This window comes from Eucyclogobius newberryi, unplaced genomic scaffold (genome assembly GCF_026437365.1).
Source record: "Eucyclogobius newberryi isolate DKJ021-1_F unplaced genomic scaffold, fEucNew1.0.hap1 SCAF_32, whole genome shotgun sequence".
NCBI lineage: Eukaryota > Metazoa > Chordata > Actinopteri > Gobiiformes > Gobiidae > Eucyclogobius > Eucyclogobius newberryi.
This window is the reverse complement of record NW_027315968.1, coordinates 1097086-1113362: the sequence shown is the minus strand read 5'-3', so window position 1 is coordinate 1113362 and position 16277 is coordinate 1097086. Positions and strand designations below refer to the sequence as shown.

Sequence of the window (16277 nt, the reverse complement as noted above, 5' to 3'; positions counted from 1 at the left end):
CCAAAGGGTCGTTTCCATGTACGCCGCTCGCGCTCCGGCCCCTCCGCCGGGCGCTTTGCGCGGGCGCCGCTTTGGACCGTTGACGGGAGGGTCAGCGTGGGGAGAGCTCACTGCTCCCCGAACCCATTGTGGGCATCGCTTCTCGGCCTTTTGGCTAAGATCAAGTGTAGTATCTGTTCTTATCAGTTTAATATCTGATACGTCCCCTACCCGGGGACCGTATATTAAATTGATTTTTGGACCAGGGAGATGGAATTTGGGGCTTGCTCCGTCCACTCCACGCATCGGCTCGGTATTGCAGTACCTCCGAGAACGGTGCACCTCCTCTCTCAGGTTAAAAAAAGTCATTCAGTTTGTTTTCGCCGTCACGTTACATGCAAATGTGCCATCATACCCTCATGTTAAACGCTTCCTTGCCGTTTGTCTGCTCCGGAAGTGGACAAAAATTCTCGGAGACGTTTTGAGTGGAAGGGCTGGATATTTCAAATCTCCCGCCAAAAGCCCTGACTGGAGAAGAGGGGGAGGGAAGGTGAAGTATCTGTTCCTAAACCCAACCCCCTTGGGAGGTAGCCCATTCCACGTAAACCCTTGTGCAAAATAGGCCACCTTTGGAATTTGAGTGGCCCCTTTGTGGAGTACAGTACATGTGACTAGTTGTTTTGTTTTTTTTTGGGGGGGGGGTCAAACGCAACACCGACTTTCAAACCCATCCTCGACAAGTAAAGTCTTCGCATGAGGGCGTGCTTCTGCCCGGTTTCGAGCCGGGGACCTTTTGCGTGTGAGGCAAACGTGATAACCGCTACACTACAGAAGCGATAGTGTAGTGCAGGTACGTTGGTGGGACAAGTCCTCAGCGTCAGTGCAACGCTTTCGTGCTGGGTAAAACGCACTTTCTCTCCCCGTCTGGGAATCGAACCCAGGTCTTCCGCGTGACAAGCGGAGATACTGTCCACTATACTAACGAGGACAGATGGGGCTGCAGGGGGGCCCCTTTTTTTTTTTTTTTTTTTTTGGGGCGTGTGTGTCGGTGTCTTTTTCCCCCGATCTCTGTGATGAAAAGTTTTAAGTACTACGCCGACAATTCCTCCGCTCCTCCCTCTTTTCTAGGAATAAACCATCGAGTTTGGAATGAACCGTGTTAAAGATTGAAGCAAACATAAAAGGAGGCATTGTTTCTGCCCGGTTTCGAGCCGAGGACCTTTCGCGCGTTAGGCGAACGTGATAACCGCTACACTACAGAAACGACGTGCGAGCCTGTCGTGTCCCTTTTGCCGCGCGACCGCCGATGCAAATGAGCGCGTGAACAGAAGTACACTGCCCGTGATGAAGCCCCGTGTGCCCTCAAGTACTGGACGCCGTGTGGCGCTGCAACGTGGCACTCTTGTTTCTCTTCAGAGCGTATAAATCTTTCGCCTTTTACTAAAGATTTCCGTGGAGAGGGACAACAAGAGATCTTTCCAATTTTTTGATGCCCTGCTTCAATGCGGGGCTTTTCTACCTATGTCTAAAGCAAGCAAGCGGTCATCCTCCAAGAGCAAAGGTTGTGTCTTGTCGGCCTTTAAACATGCCCTTGCGTACCCTCCGTTTGGCATCCCGTGTTCAAGAACTTTAAAAGTAAAAAAGAGTGCTTAGAACGCACAGACTTGCGTGTGTATCGCTGCCGTTTAACCTGGGGCTCAATCGTCGGGTGGAAGCTGGTCCATGCAAATGGCCGGAAGGACCATGCTGCCACATTGCCTCTTCCAGGGCCTGGGCCTTGGCTCGGAGCGGAGCAACTCATACTTACCTGGCAGGGGTGACACCATGATCAGGAAGGTGGTTCACCCAGGGCGAGGCTCGTCCATTGCACAAACAGGATGTGCTGACCCCTGTGAATTCCCCAAATGTGGGAATCTCAACTGCATAATTTCTGGTAGTGGGGGACTGCGTTCGCGCTCTCCCCTCTTGTTTTTTGTCAGAGGAAAAAAAAAAAAACCCAAAGGGTCGTTTCCATGTACGCCGCTCGCGCTCCGGCCCCTCCACCGGGCGCTTTGCGCGGGCGCCGCTTTGGACCGTTGACGGGAGGGTCAGCGTGGGGAGAGCTCACTGCTCCCCGAACCCATTGTGGGCATCGCTTCTCGGCCTTTTGGCTAAGATCAAGTGTAGTATCTGTTCTTATCAGTTTAATATCTGATACGTCCCCTACCCGGGGACCGTATATTAAATTGATTTTTGGACCAGGGAGATGGAATTTGGGGCTTGCTCCGTCCACTCCACGCATCGGCTCGGTATTGCAGTACCTCCGAGAACGGTGCACCTCCTCTCTCAGGTTAAAAAAAGTCATTCAGTTTGTTTTCGCCGTCACGTTACATGCAAATGTGCCATCATACCCTCATGTTAAACGCTTCCTTGCCGTTTGTCTGCTCCGGAAGTGGACAAAAATTCTCGGAGACGTTTTGAGTGGAAGGGCTGGATATTTCAAATCTCCCGCCAAAAGCCCTGACTGGAGAAGAGGGGGAGGGAAGGTGAAGTATCTGTTCCTAAACCCAACCCCCTTGGGAGGTAGCCCATTCCACGTAAACCCTTGTGCAAAATAGGCCACCTTTGGAATTTGAGTGGCCCCTTTGTGGAGTACAGTACATGTGACTAGTTGTTTTGTTTTTTTTTGGGGGGGGGGGTCAAACGCAACACCGACTTTCAAACCCATCCTCGACAAGTAAAGTCTTCGCATGAGGGCGTGCTTCTGCCCGGTTTCGAGCCGGGGACCTTTTGCGTGTGAGGCAAACGTGATAACCGCTACACTACAGAAGCGATAGTGTAGCGCAGGTACGTTGGTGGGACAAGTCCTCAGCGTCAGTGCAACGCTTTCGTGCTGGGTAAAACGCACTTTCTCTCCCCGTCTGGGAATCGAACCCAGGTCTTCCGCGTGACAAGCGGAGATACTGTCCACTATACTAACGAGGACATATGGGGCTGCAGGGGGGCCCCTTTTTTTTTTTTTTTTTTTTGGGGCGTGTGTGTCGGTGTCTTTTTCCCCCGATCTCTGTGATGAAAAGTTTGAAGGACTACGCCGACAATTCCTCCGCTCCTCCCTCTTTTCTAGGAATAAACCATCGAGTTTGGAATGAACCGTGTTAAAGATTGAAGCAAACATAAAAGGAGGCTTTGTTTCTGCCTGGTTTCGAGCCGAGGACCTTTCGCGCGTTAGGCGAACGTGAAAACCGCTACACTACAGAAACGACGTGCGAGCCTGTCGTGTCCCTTTTGCCGCGCGACCGCCGATGCAAATGAGCGCGTGAACAGAAGTACACTGCCCGTGATGAAGCCCCGTGTGCCCTCAAGTACTGGACGCCGTGTGGCGCTGCAACGTGGCACTCTTGTTTCTCTTCAGAGCGTATAAATCTTTCGCCTTTTACTAAAGATTTCCGTGGAGAGGGACAACAAGAGATCTTTCCAATTTTTTGATGCCCTGCTTCAATGCGGGGCTTTTCTACCTATGTCTAAAGCAAGCAAGCGGTCATCCTCCAAGAGCAAAGGTTGTGTCTTGTCGGCCTTTAAACATGCCCTTGCGTACCCTCCGTTTGGCATCCCGTGTTCAAGAACTTTAAAAGTAAAAAAGAGTGCTTAGAACGCACAGACTTGCGTGTGTATCGCTGCCGTTTAACCTGGGGCTCAATCGTCGGGTGGAAGCTGGTCCATGCAAATGGCCGGAAGGACCATGCTGCCACATTGCCTCTTCCAGGGCCTGGGCCTTGGCTCGGAGCGGAGCAACTCATACTTACCTGGCAGGGGCGACACCATGATCAGGAAGGTGGTTCACCCAGGGCGAGGCTCGTCCATTGCACAAACAGGATGTGCTGACCCCTGTGAATTCCCCAAATGTGGGAATCTCAACTGCATAATTTCTGGTAGTGGGGGACTGCGTTCGCGCTCTCCCCTCTTGTTTTTTGTCAGAGGAAAAAAAAAAAAACCCAAAGGGTCGTTTCCATGTACGCCGCTCGCGCTCCGGCCCCTCCGCCGGGCGCTTTGCGCGGGCGCCGCTTTGGACCGTTGACGGGAGGGTCAGCGTGGGGAGAGCTCACTGCTCCCCGAACCCATTGTGGGCATCGCTTCTCGGCCTTTTGGCTAAGATCAAGTGTAGTATCTGTTCTTATCAGTTTAATATCTGATACGTCCCCTATCCGGGGACCGTATATTAAATTGATTTTTGGACCAGGGAGATGGAATTTGGGGCTTGCTCCGTCCACTCCACGCATCGGCTCGGTATTGCAGTACCTCCGAGAACGGTGCACCTCCTCTCTCAGGTTAAAAAAAGTCATTCAGTTTGTTTTCGCCGTCACGTTACATGCAAATGTGCCATCATACCCTCATGTTAAACGCTTCCTTGCCGTTTGTCTGCTCCGGAAGTGGATAAAAATTCTCGGAGACGTTTTGAGTGGAAGGGCTGGATATTTCAAATCTCCCGCCAAAAGCCCTGACTGGAGAAGAGGGGGAGGGAAGGTGAAGTATCTGTTCCTAAACCCAACCCCCTTGGGAGGTAGCCCATTCCACGTAAACCCTTGTGCAAAATAGGCCACCTTTGGAATTTGAGTGGCCCCTTTGTGGAGTACAGTACATGTGACTAGTTGTTTTGTTTTTTTTTGGGGGGGGGGGTCAAACGCAACACCGACTTTCAAACCCATCCTCGACAAGTAAAGTCTTCGCATGAGGGCGTGCTTCTGCCCGGTTTCGAGCCGGGGACCTTTTGCGTGTGAGGCAAACGTGATAACCGCTACACTACAGAAGCGATAGTGTAGTGCAGGTACGTTGGTGGGACAAGTCCTCAGCGTCAGTGCAACGCTTTCGTGCTGGGTAAAACGCACTTTCTCTCCCCGTCTGGGAATCGAACCCAGGTCTTCCGCGTGACAAGCGGAGATACTGTCCACTATACTAACGAGGACATATGGGGCTGCAGGGGGCCCCCTTTTTTTTTTTTTTTTTTTTGGGGCGTGTGTGTCGGTGTCTTTTTCCCCCGATCTCTGTGATGAAAAGTTTGAAGGACTACGCCGACAATTCCTCCGCTCCTCCCTCTTTTCTAGGAATAAACCATCGAGTTTGGAATGAACCGTGTTAAAGATTGAAGCAAACATAAAAGGAGACTTTGTTTCTGCCCGGTTTCGAGCCGAGGACCTTTCGCGCGTTAGGCGAACATGATAACCGCTACACTACAGAAACGACGTGCGAGCCTGTCGTGTCCCTTTTGACGCGCGACCGCCGATGCAAATGAGCGCGTGAACAGAAGTACACTGCCCGTGATGAAGCCCCGTGTGCCCTCAAGTACTGGACGCCGTGTGGCGCTGCAACGTGGCACTCTTGTTTCTCTTCAGAGCGTATAAATCTTTCGCCTTTTACTAAAGGCAGCCTTGATCACCTGGCAGCAGGGTGCAATGTAGCCCAATGCAGAAAGTGCAAATCCCTGGATCATCCCACATCACTATGCACAGTTTCAGTTAAATGCAACCTGTGTTCGGCGGACACCCATCTCTTTAAGGACTGCCCACAAGCCTATGCTAATAGAGTGAAAGGGAATACAGTGACAACATCAGTATCATGCCAAGATGACCCGGATCCCTATTCCCAACTCTTTGATGAGAATCCCGTGTCACAAGACAGAATGGACAAGGCAGATGGACCGGACAACTCTCCAAAAGAACCACCCACAGTGAGACTTCAGGATGTCCCCAAAACTCTACAGGATGCAGAAGGGGTCTTCGACGCCCTGTTGGCCAGCCTCCCCCCCTTCCAGGAGGAGGGCACACAGGGGGAACCTGCACCGCAAGAGGATAGTCAAGATGGTTTAGCAGCAACAGCTGAAACCTTTCTTCCGGACACTCAAGTGGAATTTTTGGAACGGCAGGGGGCGGTAAAACGCCTTCAGAACACGTCAAGTGAGGAATCTTTCCACCTAGAGCAGTCTGAAAAGGTATGGCCACCTGCCTCGTCTCCCTCCACCGAATTCCTTGACCATACTAGCGTGAACACGTTTACAGTTGTGACAAAAATAAAATCGGCGGAAGGCCCCCCAAATCCACAAAAGAAAAAAAGGAAGGGTCACAGAACACAAGGAGAAAATGGTTTAGTGGTAAACTCCTCCAACTATTAATATGACCTCTCTCTCAGTAGTCACAATTAATACAAGAGGCTTGAATGAATTGTTAAAGTGCCAGACAGTTTTCAATGAACTGCATAATGGAATTGGAGATATTTTCTGTCTCCAAGAATGTAATATACCTTTTAAAGATAGTTATAGAGATTATGAAAGTAGATGGCCTCATGGACAATCCTTTTGGTCTGGAGATAATGAAAACAAGAACTCTGGGGTAGCCATCTTGCTCCGAGGTCACCATTTTAATATAAACAGAGTCCAGAGAATAAGTGATGGAAGAATACTCTCTGTAGACTTAGATCAAAATGGAAAACAACTTAGAGTTATCAGTGTTTATTGTCCACCCACAGTGCAAGGAAGACTTAAAACCTTGGAACTTTTACAGACTTTAATTTTTTGCAAATATGAAGTTGTCATTGGGGGTGACTTTAACTGCATCTTGACTAGAACAGACAGATTGACAAAACGAGCTACTACGGCAAAACTAGATGCCAGCTCACACGCTTTGGCGAATTTAATAAGAGACTGTCATTTGAAAGACTGTGCGGAAAGTTTAGGGTCAAAACCAGACTTTACGTGGTCTAATGGCAAATCCTTCTCACGTATTGATCTTACCCTGGTGTCCCGAGGCCTTCTCCCCCTTAAATGTTGGAGAACACCAGTTGTCTTTTCAGATCACTTTAAGCTAACCACCGTGATAGACATTAAAGGAGGGTTGAAACGCCATACGGGCCCGTGGAAATTAAATATTGCTTTATTACAGAACAAATACATAGTAGAAAAATTAAAAGGAAAATTTGAACAATGGAAAACCCTACGAGATCTCCATAACTCCTGTGGAGACTGGTGGGAAGATATTAAATCCAGGACAAAATCCTTCTTCATGTCAGAGAGTAAAACACTGGCCGCTAGAAAGAGAATGTTTTATTCTAGACTTCAAAGAAAACTTCAAAACTACTATAAACTGGCACAAAACGGCTTTGACATGCAACAAGAGATTGTCACACTAAAAGCAAAACTATGTGAACTAATGAGGGAGAAGAGTAAAAGTATCCTCCTGAGAAGCAGGATCCAACATCTAGAGGAAAATGAGAAATGTTCCCGGTACTTTTTCCAAAAAATAGCAAAAGCAAAGCACCATATAACATCTGTCTATGATCAGGAAGGAAAAGAAGAGAAGGACATGGAAAAAATCATTCACATTATTAGGTCCTTTTTTGCCAATCTCTATCAGGACACACTGGTGTCTAGCAAAATGATGGACACTTTTCTTTCTAAGACTACTGGAAAACTTAGTACTTCAGTGAAGGAATCCTTAGACAAAAATATAACATTGGCAGAACTGACAAAAGCCATTACAAGTATGAAAGACAATAAAACTCCAGGCTTGGATGGTCTCCCCAAAGAGTTTTACGTTACCTTTTGGGAGCAGCTGAAACTCCCCCTTTTGGAGATGTACAACGAAAGTCTTGGCAAAGGAGCGTTGCCATCATCATTGAGACGGGGGGCAATCTCCCTCCTTCACAAAAAAGGACAAAAACAGAATCTACAGAACTGGAGACCACTAACCCTTCTAGGTGTCGATGTAAAAATACTGGCCAAGGTTTTATTTTTACGAACTCAACCCATCGTTGGTGACCTGGTGGAGAGTGAACAAACATGTGGAGTACAAGGACGGACAATGACAGATAGCCTAGCCCTGGTGAGAGACACGTATCTCCTCTGTAAAGAACGTAACAGCCCCCTATGTATACTAAGTTTGGACCTCGAAAAAGCTTTTGATAGCATAAGCCACGATTATATAAAAGCAGTGTTGAAACATTTTGGTTTTGGAGAAAATTTTAGACGGTGGGTTAACCTCTTGTACACTGACTGCCATAGTGTGGTAATAGTTAATGGACAACAAACAAATGCTATGGATATCCGGGCTGGGGTCAGACAAGGGTGCCCCTTGTCACCCACATTATTTATTTTAGCAATAGAACCGCTAGTTTGTGCCCTTAGAAGGAACAATGACATAAAAGGAATTTTTGTGCCAGGAAGTGAAAATAGACAGGCAAAAATATCAGTTTATATGGATGATATCACTTTGTTACTTTCAGACAATAAATCTATAGGAGAAGCCTTAAAGGTCTGTGAAAACTTTACTCTCGCTGCAAGCACAAGGGTTAATAAGAACAAAACCAAAATACTTTATTTGAATTGGAAAGAGAAATACGAAAATATAGACCTGATTAAAAATAAAGACACAATTAAAGTCTTGGGAATTCAGATAGGAAAAGACATGGAAGTAAAAAACTGGGAGTCAAAGCTACCCAAATTGACAGCTAATTTAAGAGCATGGCAAGATAGGGAGCTTACATTTACTGGGAAAGTCTTAATTGTGAACTCGGTACTGTTGGCTTCAGTGAATAATCTGGCGACTGTGTTTCCTGCCCCCTATCGGATACTTAAGACTCTGAAGAAGATGTTGTTCCAGTTTATCTGGGGGGGGAAATCAGAGAGACTCAAACGAAATATAATGCATCGCCTCCCACTGTGCGGGGGTATCGGGGTGCCATTAATCGAGGCAAAATTTGAAGCAATGTTCTTGGCCCCAATTTTAAAGGCAGTCCTTCTACCAGAAAGGGAAATTTTGTGGCACTATTTTGCAAAATTGTGGGTGGGTAGAAAAGTTTTAATCACATGGGGAAAAAGACCATCAATGGATGTCCCCCACGCCGAGATTTGCCCATCAGTCTACAAACATGTGCTTGAGAACTTATCCAAAGGACTTAGCCAGGTACCATCGACAGAACTGACAAGGAGAAAAATAGAACAAAAACTGTCCGTAGATTTGGAGAAACTTACCCCGGTAGATCTTTTATCGGCACAAGAGAGCAAAAGGGCATGGGAAAATATACATTTTCAAAAACTTACGAACAGACACAGAGATTTGGCCTGGCAAATTGGCCATAAATGTTTGCCAACCCGAGAGTTCCTTTTTAAAAGACACTTTACACCAAGCCCAAGATGCCCGAGACCCTTTTGTGGCAGTGAGGAAACTCATTTACACGTTTTTTGGACATGCCCTTTTGCTGTGAATGCCTGGGTAACAGTATCCCCATGGCTGAAAAATGTTGGGAAAATTCCATCAAGTTATAACAATATTGCCTATGGTGAAACTGCAAAATTCCAAAATAAGGAGAGGTGGTGGATTATAGTTAATTGTATAAAAGAAGCTATCTGGAAATCAAGGAATGTATTGACTTTTAAAAACTATCAAATGTCAGAAATGTTGTTGATGAAATGTGTTATGAATATTTTTAAAGATTATGTTTTAAGAGATTTAGTGGAAGGAAAGAGAGAAGAAATAATCAATTTATGGAAAATTCCAAACTCTTTTAAAGACTTGCTGTATTCATAGTTTTGGTAAATAATGTGTAATTGTATTGACTTTTGTAAACTGTGTTTAAAAGATGTGTTTTAAGTGTGGAAAGTATTTTGAAAGAAATTTATTGCTATGAAATAATAAAAACCGCCTGAAAAGTGCCTTTTACTAAAGATTTCCGTGGAGAGGGACAACAAGAGATCTTTCCAATTTTTTGATGCCCTGCTTCAATGCGGGGCTTTTCTACCTATGTCTAAAGCAAGCAAGCGGTCATCCTCCAAGAGCAAAGGTTATGTCTTGTCGGCCTTTAAACATGCCCTTGCGTACCCTCCGTTTGGCATCCCGTGTTCAAGAACTTTAAAAGTAAAAAAGAGTGCTTAGAACGCACAGACTTGCGTGTGTATCGCTGCCGTTTAACCTGGGGCTCAATCGTCGGGTGGAAGCTGGTCCATGCAAATGGCCGGAAGGACCATGCTGCCACATTGCCTCTTCCAGGGCCTGGGCCTTGGCTCGGAGCGGAGCAACTCATACTTACCTGGCAGGGGCGACACCATGATCAGGAAGGTGGTTCACCCAGGGCGAGGCTCGTCCATTGCACAAACAGGATGTGCTGACCCCTGTGAATTCCCCAAATGTGGGAATCTCAACTGCATAATTTCTGGTAGTGGGGGACTGCGTTCGCGCTCTCCCCTCTTGTTTTTTGTCAGAGGAAAAAAAAAAAAACCCAAAGGGTCGTTTCCATGTACGCCGCTCGCGCTCCGGCCCCTCCGCCGGGCGCTTTGCGCGGGCGCCGCTTTGGACCGTTGACGGGAGGGTCAGCGTGGGGAGAGCTCACTGCTCCCCGAACCCATTGTGGGCATCGCTTCTCGGCCTTTTGGCTAAGATCAAGTGTAGTATCTGTTCTTATCAGTTTAATATCTGATACGTCCCCTACCCGGGGACCGTATATTAAATTGATTTTTGGACCAGGGAGATGGAATTTGGGGCTTGCTCCGTCCACTCCACGCATCGGCTCGGTATTGCAGTACCTCCGAGAACGGTGCACCTCCTCTCTCAGGTTAAAAAAAGTCATTCAGTTTGTTTTCGCCGTCACGTTACATGCAAATGTGCCATCATACCCTCATGTTAAACGCTTCCTTGCCGTTTGTCTGCTCCGGAAGTGGACAAAAATTCTCGGAGACGTTTTGAGTGGAAGGGCTGGATATTTCAAATCTCCCGCCAAAAGCCCTGACTGGAGAAGAGGGGGAGGGAAGGTGAAGTATCTGTTCCTAAACCCAACCCCCTTGGGAGGTAGCCCATTCCACGTAAACCCTTGTGCAAAATAGGCCACCTTTGGAATTTGAGTGGCCCCTTTGTGGAGTACAGTACATGTGACTAGTTGTTTTGTTTTTTTTGGGGGGGGGGGTCAAACGCAACACCGACTTTCAAACCCATCCTCGACAAGTAAAGTCTTCGCATGAGGGCGTGCTTCTGCCCGGTTTCGAGCCGGGGACCTTTTGCGTGTGAGGCAAACGTGATAACCGCTACACTACAGAAGCGATAGTGTAGCGCAGGTACGTTGGTGGGACAAGTCCTCAGCGTCAGTGCAACGCTTTCGTGCTGGGTAAAACGCACTTTCTCTCCCCGTCTGGGAATCGAACCCAGGTCTTCCGCGTGACAAGCGGAGATACTGTCCACTATACTAACGAGGACATATGGGGCTGCAGGGGGGCCCCTTTTTTTTTTTTTTTTTTTTGGGGCGTGTGTGTCGGTGTCTTTTTCCCCCGATCTCTGTGATGAAAAGTTTGAAGGACTACGCCGACAATTCCTCCGCTCCTCCCTCTTTTCTAGGAATAAACCATCGAGTTTGGAATGAACCGTGTTAAAGATTGAAGCAAACATAAAAGGAGGCTTTGTTTCTGCCCGGTTTCGAGCCGAGGACCTTTCGCGCGTTAGGCGAACGTGATAACCGCTACACTACAGAAACGACGTGCGAGCCTGTCGTGTCCCTTTTGCCGCGCGACCGCCGATGCAAATGAGCGCGTGAACAGAAGTACACTGCCCGTGATGAAGCCCCGTGTGCCCTCAAGTACTGGACGCCGTGTGGCGCTGCAACGTGGCACTCTTGTTTCTCTTCAGAGCGTATAAATCTTTCGCCTTTTACTAAAGATTTCCGTGGAGAGGGACAACAAGAGATCTTTCCAATTTTTTGATGCCCTGCTTCAATGCGGGGCTTTTCTACCTATGTCTAAAGCAAGCAAGCGGTCATCCTCCAAGAGCAAAGGTTGTGTCTTGTCGGCCTTTAAACATGCCCTTGCGTACCCTCCGTTTGGCATCCCGTGTTCAAGAACTTTAAAAGTAAAAAAGAGTGCTTAGAACGCACAGACTTGCGTGTGTATCGCTGCCGTTTAACCTGGGGCTCAATCGTCGGGTGGAAGCTGGTCCATGCAAATGGCCGGAAGGACCATGCTGCCACATTGCCTCTTCCAGGGCCTGGGCCTTGGCTCGGAGCGGAGCAACTCATACTTACCTGGCAGGGGCGACACCATGATCAGGAAGGTGTTTCACCCAGGGCGAGGCTCGTCCATTGCACAAACAGGATGTGCTGACCCCTGTGAATTCCCCAAATGTGGGAATCTCAACTGCATAATTTCTGGTAGTGGGGGACTGCGTTCGCGCTCTCCCCTCTTGTTTTTTGTCAGAGGAAAAAAAAAAAAACCCAAAGGGTCGTTTCCATGTACGCCGCTCGCGCTCCGGCCCCTCCGCCGGGCGCTTTGCGCGGGCGCCGCTTTGGACCGTTGACGGGAGGGTCAGCGTGGGGAGAGCTCACTGCTCCCCGAACCCATTGTGGGCATCGCTTCTCGGCCTTTTGGCTAAGATCAAGTGTAGTATCTGTTCTTATCAGTTTAATATCTGATACGTCCCCTACCCGGGGACCGTATATTAAATTGATTTTTGGACCAGGGAGATGGAATTTGGGGCTTGCTCCGTCCACTCCACGCATCGGCTCGGTATTGCAGTACCTCCGAGAACGGTGCACCTCCTCTCTCAGGTTAAAAAAAGTCATTCAGTTTGTTTTCGCCGTCACGTTACATGCTAATGTGCCATCATACCCTCATGTTAAACGCTTCCTTGCCGTTTGTCTGCTCCGGAAGTGGACAAAAATTCTCGGAGACGTTTTGAGTGGAAGGGCTGGATATTTCAAATCTCCCGCCAAAAGCCCTGACTGGAGAAGAGGGGGAGGGAAGGTGAAGTATCTGTTCCTAAACCCAACCCCCTTGGGAGGTAGCCCATTCCACGTAAACCCTTGTGCAAAATAGGCCACCTTTGGAATTTGAGTGGCCCCTTTGTGGAGTACAGTACATGTGACTAGTTGTTTTGTTTTTTTTTGGGGGGGGGGTCAAACGCAACACCGACTTTCAAACTGTCCACTATACTAACGAGGACATATGGGGCTGCAGGGGGGCCCCTTTTTTTTTTTTTTTTTTTTTGGGCGTGTGTGTCGGTGTCTTTTTCCCCCGATCTCTGTGATGAAAAGTTTGAAGGACTACGCCGACAATTCCGCCGCTCCTCCCTCTTTTCTAGGAATAAACCATCCAGTTTGGAATGAACCGTGTCAAAGATTGAAGCAAACATAAAAGGAGGCTTTGTTTCTGCCCGGTTTCGAGCCGAGGACCTTTCGCGCGTTAGGCGAACGTGATAACCGCTACACTACAGAAACGACGTGCGAGCCTGTCGTGTCCCTTTTGCCGCGCGACCGCCGATGCAAATGAGCGCGTGAACAGAAGTACACTGCCCGTGATGAAGCCCCGTGTGCCCTCAAGTACTGGACGCCGTGTGGCGCTGCAACGTGGCACTCTTGTTTCTCTTCAGAGCGTATAAATCTTTCGCCTTTTACTAAAAAGATCACAAGTGTTGGGGCTGTGCGGTGTATGGAGCACAACACTTTAAGCGACGTGCTCCAACATCGGCAGATGAGGAAATGGCAGCAGCTTCGCACGGCCCCCGGCGGAATGCACTCCGCTTCGAACTACTGGGAGAACTGGAAATGGATCGATTGACCTTCAGCAGACGCCTTTTGCAAAAAGAACTGGCTGTAACAACGAATCAACTGGACTTTATATTTGCCTTTCCTGGCAAAAAGATTTTTGAAGTCGTTTTCACCACAACGAAGCATCTGGAGACATGTTTGGAGTTGTACGAGAGGAAGAAAACATCCACCACTGTCTTCCAGCAGGTGAACGTTACTCCTCTCACTGATTTGGATAAAAAAACTGTCCATATCGTTATCTATTCAGAAAAAGTGAGACTGGATGATGTCAAGACATGGGCCTCTTTCTTCTGCGATGTCCTAAAAGCAACAGAGGTTGTAGACATCGATGGCATTAAAACAGGAACCAAGCGGCTGGAAGTGAAGTTAAGAAGAACTAACGGGGAACTTCAACATCTCCCTAACTCCATTCAACTGGGGGCTTTCCGAGGCTCTGTCTTTTATCCGGGGCAGCCACGGAAATGCAGAAGATGCGGCAGCCTTGATCACCTGGCAGCAGGGTGCAATGTAGCCCAATGCAGAAAGTGCAAATCCCTGGATCATCCCACATCACTATGCACAGTTTCAGTTAAATGCAACCTGTGTTCGGCGGACACCCATCTCTTTAAGGACTGCCCACAAGCCTATGCTAATAGAGTGAAAGGGAATACAGTGACAACATCAGTATCATGCCAAGATGACCCGGATCCCTATTCCCAACTCTTTGATGAGAATCCCGTGTCACAAGACAGAATGGACAAGGCAGATGGACCGGACAACTCTCCAAAAGAACCACCCACAGTGAGACTTCAGGATGTCCCCAAAACTCTACAGGATGCAGAAGGGGTCTTCGACGCCCTGTTGGCCAGCCTCCCCCCCTTCCAGGAGGAGGGCACACAAGGGGAACCTGCACCGCAAGAGGATAGTCAAGATGGTTTAGCAGCAACAGCTGAAACCTTTCTTCCGGACACTCAAGTGGAATTTTTGGAACGGCAGGGGGCGGTAAAACGCCTTCAGAACACGTCAAGTGAGGAATCTTTCCACCTAGAGCAGTCTGAAAAGGTATGGCCACCTGCCTCGTCTCCCTCCACCGAATTCCTTGACCATACTAGCGTGAACACGTTTACAGTTGTGACAAAAATAAAATCGGCGGAAGGCCCCCCAAATCCACAAAAGAAAAAAAGGAAGGGTCACAGAACACAAGGAGAAAATGGTTTAGTGGTAAACTCCTCCAACTATTAATATGACCTCTCTCTCGGTAGTCACAATTAATACAAGAGGCTTGAATGAATTGTTAAAGTGCCAGACAGTTTTCAATGAACTGCATAATGGAATTGGAGATATTTTCTGTCTCCAAGAATGTAATATACCTTTTAAAGATAGTTATAGAGATTATGAAAGTAGATGGCCTCATGGACAATCCTTTTGGTCTGGAGATAATGAAAACAAGAACTCTGGGGTAGCGATCTTGCTCCGAGGTCACCATTTTAATATAAACAGAGTCCAGAGAATAAGTGATGGAAGAATACTCTCTGTAGACTTAGATCAAAATGGAAAACAACTTAGAGTTATCAGTGTTTATTGTCCACCCACAGTGCAAGGAAGACTTAAAACCTTGGAACTTTTACAGACTTTAATTTTTTGCAAATATGAAGTTGTCATTGGGGGTGACTTTAACTGCATCTTGACTAGAACAGACAGATTGACAAAACGAGCTACTACGGCAAAACTAGATGCCAGCTCACACGCTTTGGCGAATTTAATAAGAGACTGTCATTTGAAAGACTGTGCGGAAAGTTTAGGGTCAAAACCAGACTTTACGTGGTCTAATGGCAAATCCTTCTCACGTATTGATCTTACCCTGGTGTCCCGAGGCCTTCTCCCCCTTAAATGTTGGAGAACACCAGTTGTCTTTTCAGATCACTTTAAGCTAACCACCGTGATAGACATTAAAGGAGGGTTGAAACGCCATACGGGCCCGTGGAAATTAAATATTGCTTTATTACAGAACAAATACATAGTAGAAAAATTAAAAGGAAAATTTGAACAATGGAAAACCCTACGAGATCTCCATAACTCCTGTGGAGACTGGTGGGAAGATATTAAATCCAGGACAAAATCCTTCTTCATGTCAGAGAGTAAAACACTGGCCGCTAGAAAGAGAATGTTTTATTCTAGACTTCAAAGAAAACTTCAAAACTACTATAAACTGGCACAAAACGGCTTTGACATGCAACAAGAGATTGTCACACTAAAAGCAAAACTATGTGAACTAATGAGGGAGAAGAGTAAAAGTATCCTCCTGAGAAGCAGGATCCAACATCTAGAGGAAAATGAGAAATGTTCCCGGTACTTTTTCCAAAAAAATAGCAAAAGCAAAGCACCATATAACATCTGTCTATGATCAGGAAGGAAAAGAAGAGAAGGACATGGAAAAAATCATTCACATTATTAGGTCCTTTTTTGCCAATCTCTATCAGGACACACTGGTGTCTAGCAAAATGATGGACACTTTTCTTTCTAAGACTACTGGAAAACTTAGTACTTCAGTGAAGGAATCCTTAGACAAAAATATAACATTGGCAGAACTGACAAAAGCCATTACAAGTATGAAAGACAATAAAACTCCAGGCTTGGATGGTCTCCCCAAAGAGTTTTACGTTACCTTTTGGGAGCAGCTGAAACTCCCCCTTTTGGAGATGTACAACGAAAGTCTTGGCAAAGGAGCGTTGCCATCATCATTGAGACGGGGGGCAATCTCCCTCCTTCACAAA

At 47.3% G+C, this 16277-nt stretch overlaps 23 non-coding genes across 23 annotated transcripts; 12 read left to right on the top strand and 11 right to left on the bottom strand.

Annotated features, from left to right (window-relative positions):
• Positions 1-134: 134 nt before the first annotated feature.
• On the top strand, positions 135-326 carry LOC140375043 (U2 spliceosomal RNA). The gene has a single exon (XR_011929360.1). It is a non-coding gene; the product is annotated as a U2 spliceosomal RNA (small nuclear RNA).
• Positions 327-741: 415 nt separating this feature from the next.
• Positions 742-814, bottom strand: trnav-cac (transfer RNA valine (anticodon CAC)). The gene has a single exon. It is a non-coding gene; the product is annotated as a tRNA-Val (tRNA).
• Positions 815-895: 81 nt separating this feature from the next.
• Positions 896-967, bottom strand: trnad-guc (transfer RNA aspartic acid (anticodon GUC)). Its single transcript has one exon. It is a non-coding gene; the product is annotated as a tRNA-Asp (tRNA).
• Positions 968-1170: 203 nt separating this feature from the next.
• Positions 1171-1243, bottom strand: trnav-aac (transfer RNA valine (anticodon AAC)). Its single transcript has one exon. It is a non-coding gene; the product is annotated as a tRNA-Val (tRNA).
• Positions 1244-1377: 134 nt separating this feature from the next.
• LOC140375185 (U5 spliceosomal RNA) lies at positions 1378-1491 on the top strand. Its single transcript, XR_011929491.1, has one exon. It is a non-coding gene; the product is annotated as a U5 spliceosomal RNA (small nuclear RNA).
• A 287-nt stretch (positions 1492-1778) lies between these two features.
• LOC140375004 (U1 spliceosomal RNA) lies at positions 1779-1944 on the top strand. Its single transcript, XR_011929324.1, has one exon. It is a non-coding gene; the product is annotated as a U1 spliceosomal RNA (small nuclear RNA).
• A 165-nt stretch (positions 1945-2109) lies between these two features.
• Positions 2110-2301, top strand: LOC140375042 (U2 spliceosomal RNA). Its single transcript, XR_011929359.1, has one exon. It is a non-coding gene; the product is annotated as a U2 spliceosomal RNA (small nuclear RNA).
• A 416-nt stretch (positions 2302-2717) lies between these two features.
• Positions 2718-2790, bottom strand: trnav-cac (transfer RNA valine (anticodon CAC)). The gene has a single exon. It is a non-coding gene; the product is annotated as a tRNA-Val (tRNA).
• Positions 2791-2871: 81 nt separating this feature from the next.
• On the bottom strand, positions 2872-2943 carry trnad-guc (transfer RNA aspartic acid (anticodon GUC)). Its single transcript has one exon. It is a non-coding gene; the product is annotated as a tRNA-Asp (tRNA).
• Positions 2944-3352: 409 nt separating this feature from the next.
• LOC140375184 (U5 spliceosomal RNA) lies at positions 3353-3466 on the top strand. Its single transcript, XR_011929490.1, has one exon. It is a non-coding gene; the product is annotated as a U5 spliceosomal RNA (small nuclear RNA).
• Positions 3467-3753: 287 nt separating this feature from the next.
• On the top strand, positions 3754-3919 carry LOC140374880 (U1 spliceosomal RNA). Its single transcript, XR_011929205.1, has one exon. It is a non-coding gene; the product is annotated as a U1 spliceosomal RNA (small nuclear RNA).
• Positions 3920-4084: 165 nt separating this feature from the next.
• Positions 4085-4276, top strand: LOC140374924 (U2 spliceosomal RNA). The gene has a single exon (XR_011929247.1). It is a non-coding gene; the product is annotated as a U2 spliceosomal RNA (small nuclear RNA).
• Positions 4277-4692: 416 nt separating this feature from the next.
• trnav-cac (transfer RNA valine (anticodon CAC)) lies at positions 4693-4765 on the bottom strand. Its single transcript has one exon. It is a non-coding gene; the product is annotated as a tRNA-Val (tRNA).
• Positions 4766-4846: 81 nt separating this feature from the next.
• trnad-guc (transfer RNA aspartic acid (anticodon GUC)) lies at positions 4847-4918 on the bottom strand. Its single transcript has one exon. It is a non-coding gene; the product is annotated as a tRNA-Asp (tRNA).
• Positions 4919-10021: 5103 nt separating this feature from the next.
• On the top strand, positions 10022-10187 carry LOC140374879 (U1 spliceosomal RNA). The gene has a single exon (XR_011929204.1). It is a non-coding gene; the product is annotated as a U1 spliceosomal RNA (small nuclear RNA).
• Positions 10188-10352: 165 nt separating this feature from the next.
• LOC140375041 (U2 spliceosomal RNA) lies at positions 10353-10544 on the top strand. Its single transcript, XR_011929358.1, has one exon. It is a non-coding gene; the product is annotated as a U2 spliceosomal RNA (small nuclear RNA).
• Positions 10545-10959: 415 nt separating this feature from the next.
• On the bottom strand, positions 10960-11032 carry trnav-cac (transfer RNA valine (anticodon CAC)). Its single transcript has one exon. It is a non-coding gene; the product is annotated as a tRNA-Val (tRNA).
• An 81-nt stretch (positions 11033-11113) lies between these two features.
• trnad-guc (transfer RNA aspartic acid (anticodon GUC)) lies at positions 11114-11185 on the bottom strand. Its single transcript has one exon. It is a non-coding gene; the product is annotated as a tRNA-Asp (tRNA).
• A 202-nt stretch (positions 11186-11387) lies between these two features.
• On the bottom strand, positions 11388-11460 carry trnav-aac (transfer RNA valine (anticodon AAC)). The gene has a single exon. It is a non-coding gene; the product is annotated as a tRNA-Val (tRNA).
• Positions 11461-11594: 134 nt separating this feature from the next.
• On the top strand, positions 11595-11708 carry LOC140375183 (U5 spliceosomal RNA). Its single transcript, XR_011929489.1, has one exon. It is a non-coding gene; the product is annotated as a U5 spliceosomal RNA (small nuclear RNA).
• A 287-nt stretch (positions 11709-11995) lies between these two features.
• Positions 11996-12161, top strand: LOC140374901 (U1 spliceosomal RNA). Its single transcript, XR_011929225.1, has one exon. It is a non-coding gene; the product is annotated as a U1 spliceosomal RNA (small nuclear RNA).
• A 165-nt stretch (positions 12162-12326) lies between these two features.
• LOC140375039 (U2 spliceosomal RNA) lies at positions 12327-12518 on the top strand. The gene has a single exon (XR_011929356.1). It is a non-coding gene; the product is annotated as a U2 spliceosomal RNA (small nuclear RNA).
• Positions 12519-13121: 603 nt separating this feature from the next.
• trnav-aac (transfer RNA valine (anticodon AAC)) lies at positions 13122-13194 on the bottom strand. The gene has a single exon. It is a non-coding gene; the product is annotated as a tRNA-Val (tRNA).
• Positions 13195-16277: the final 3083 nt, after the last annotated feature.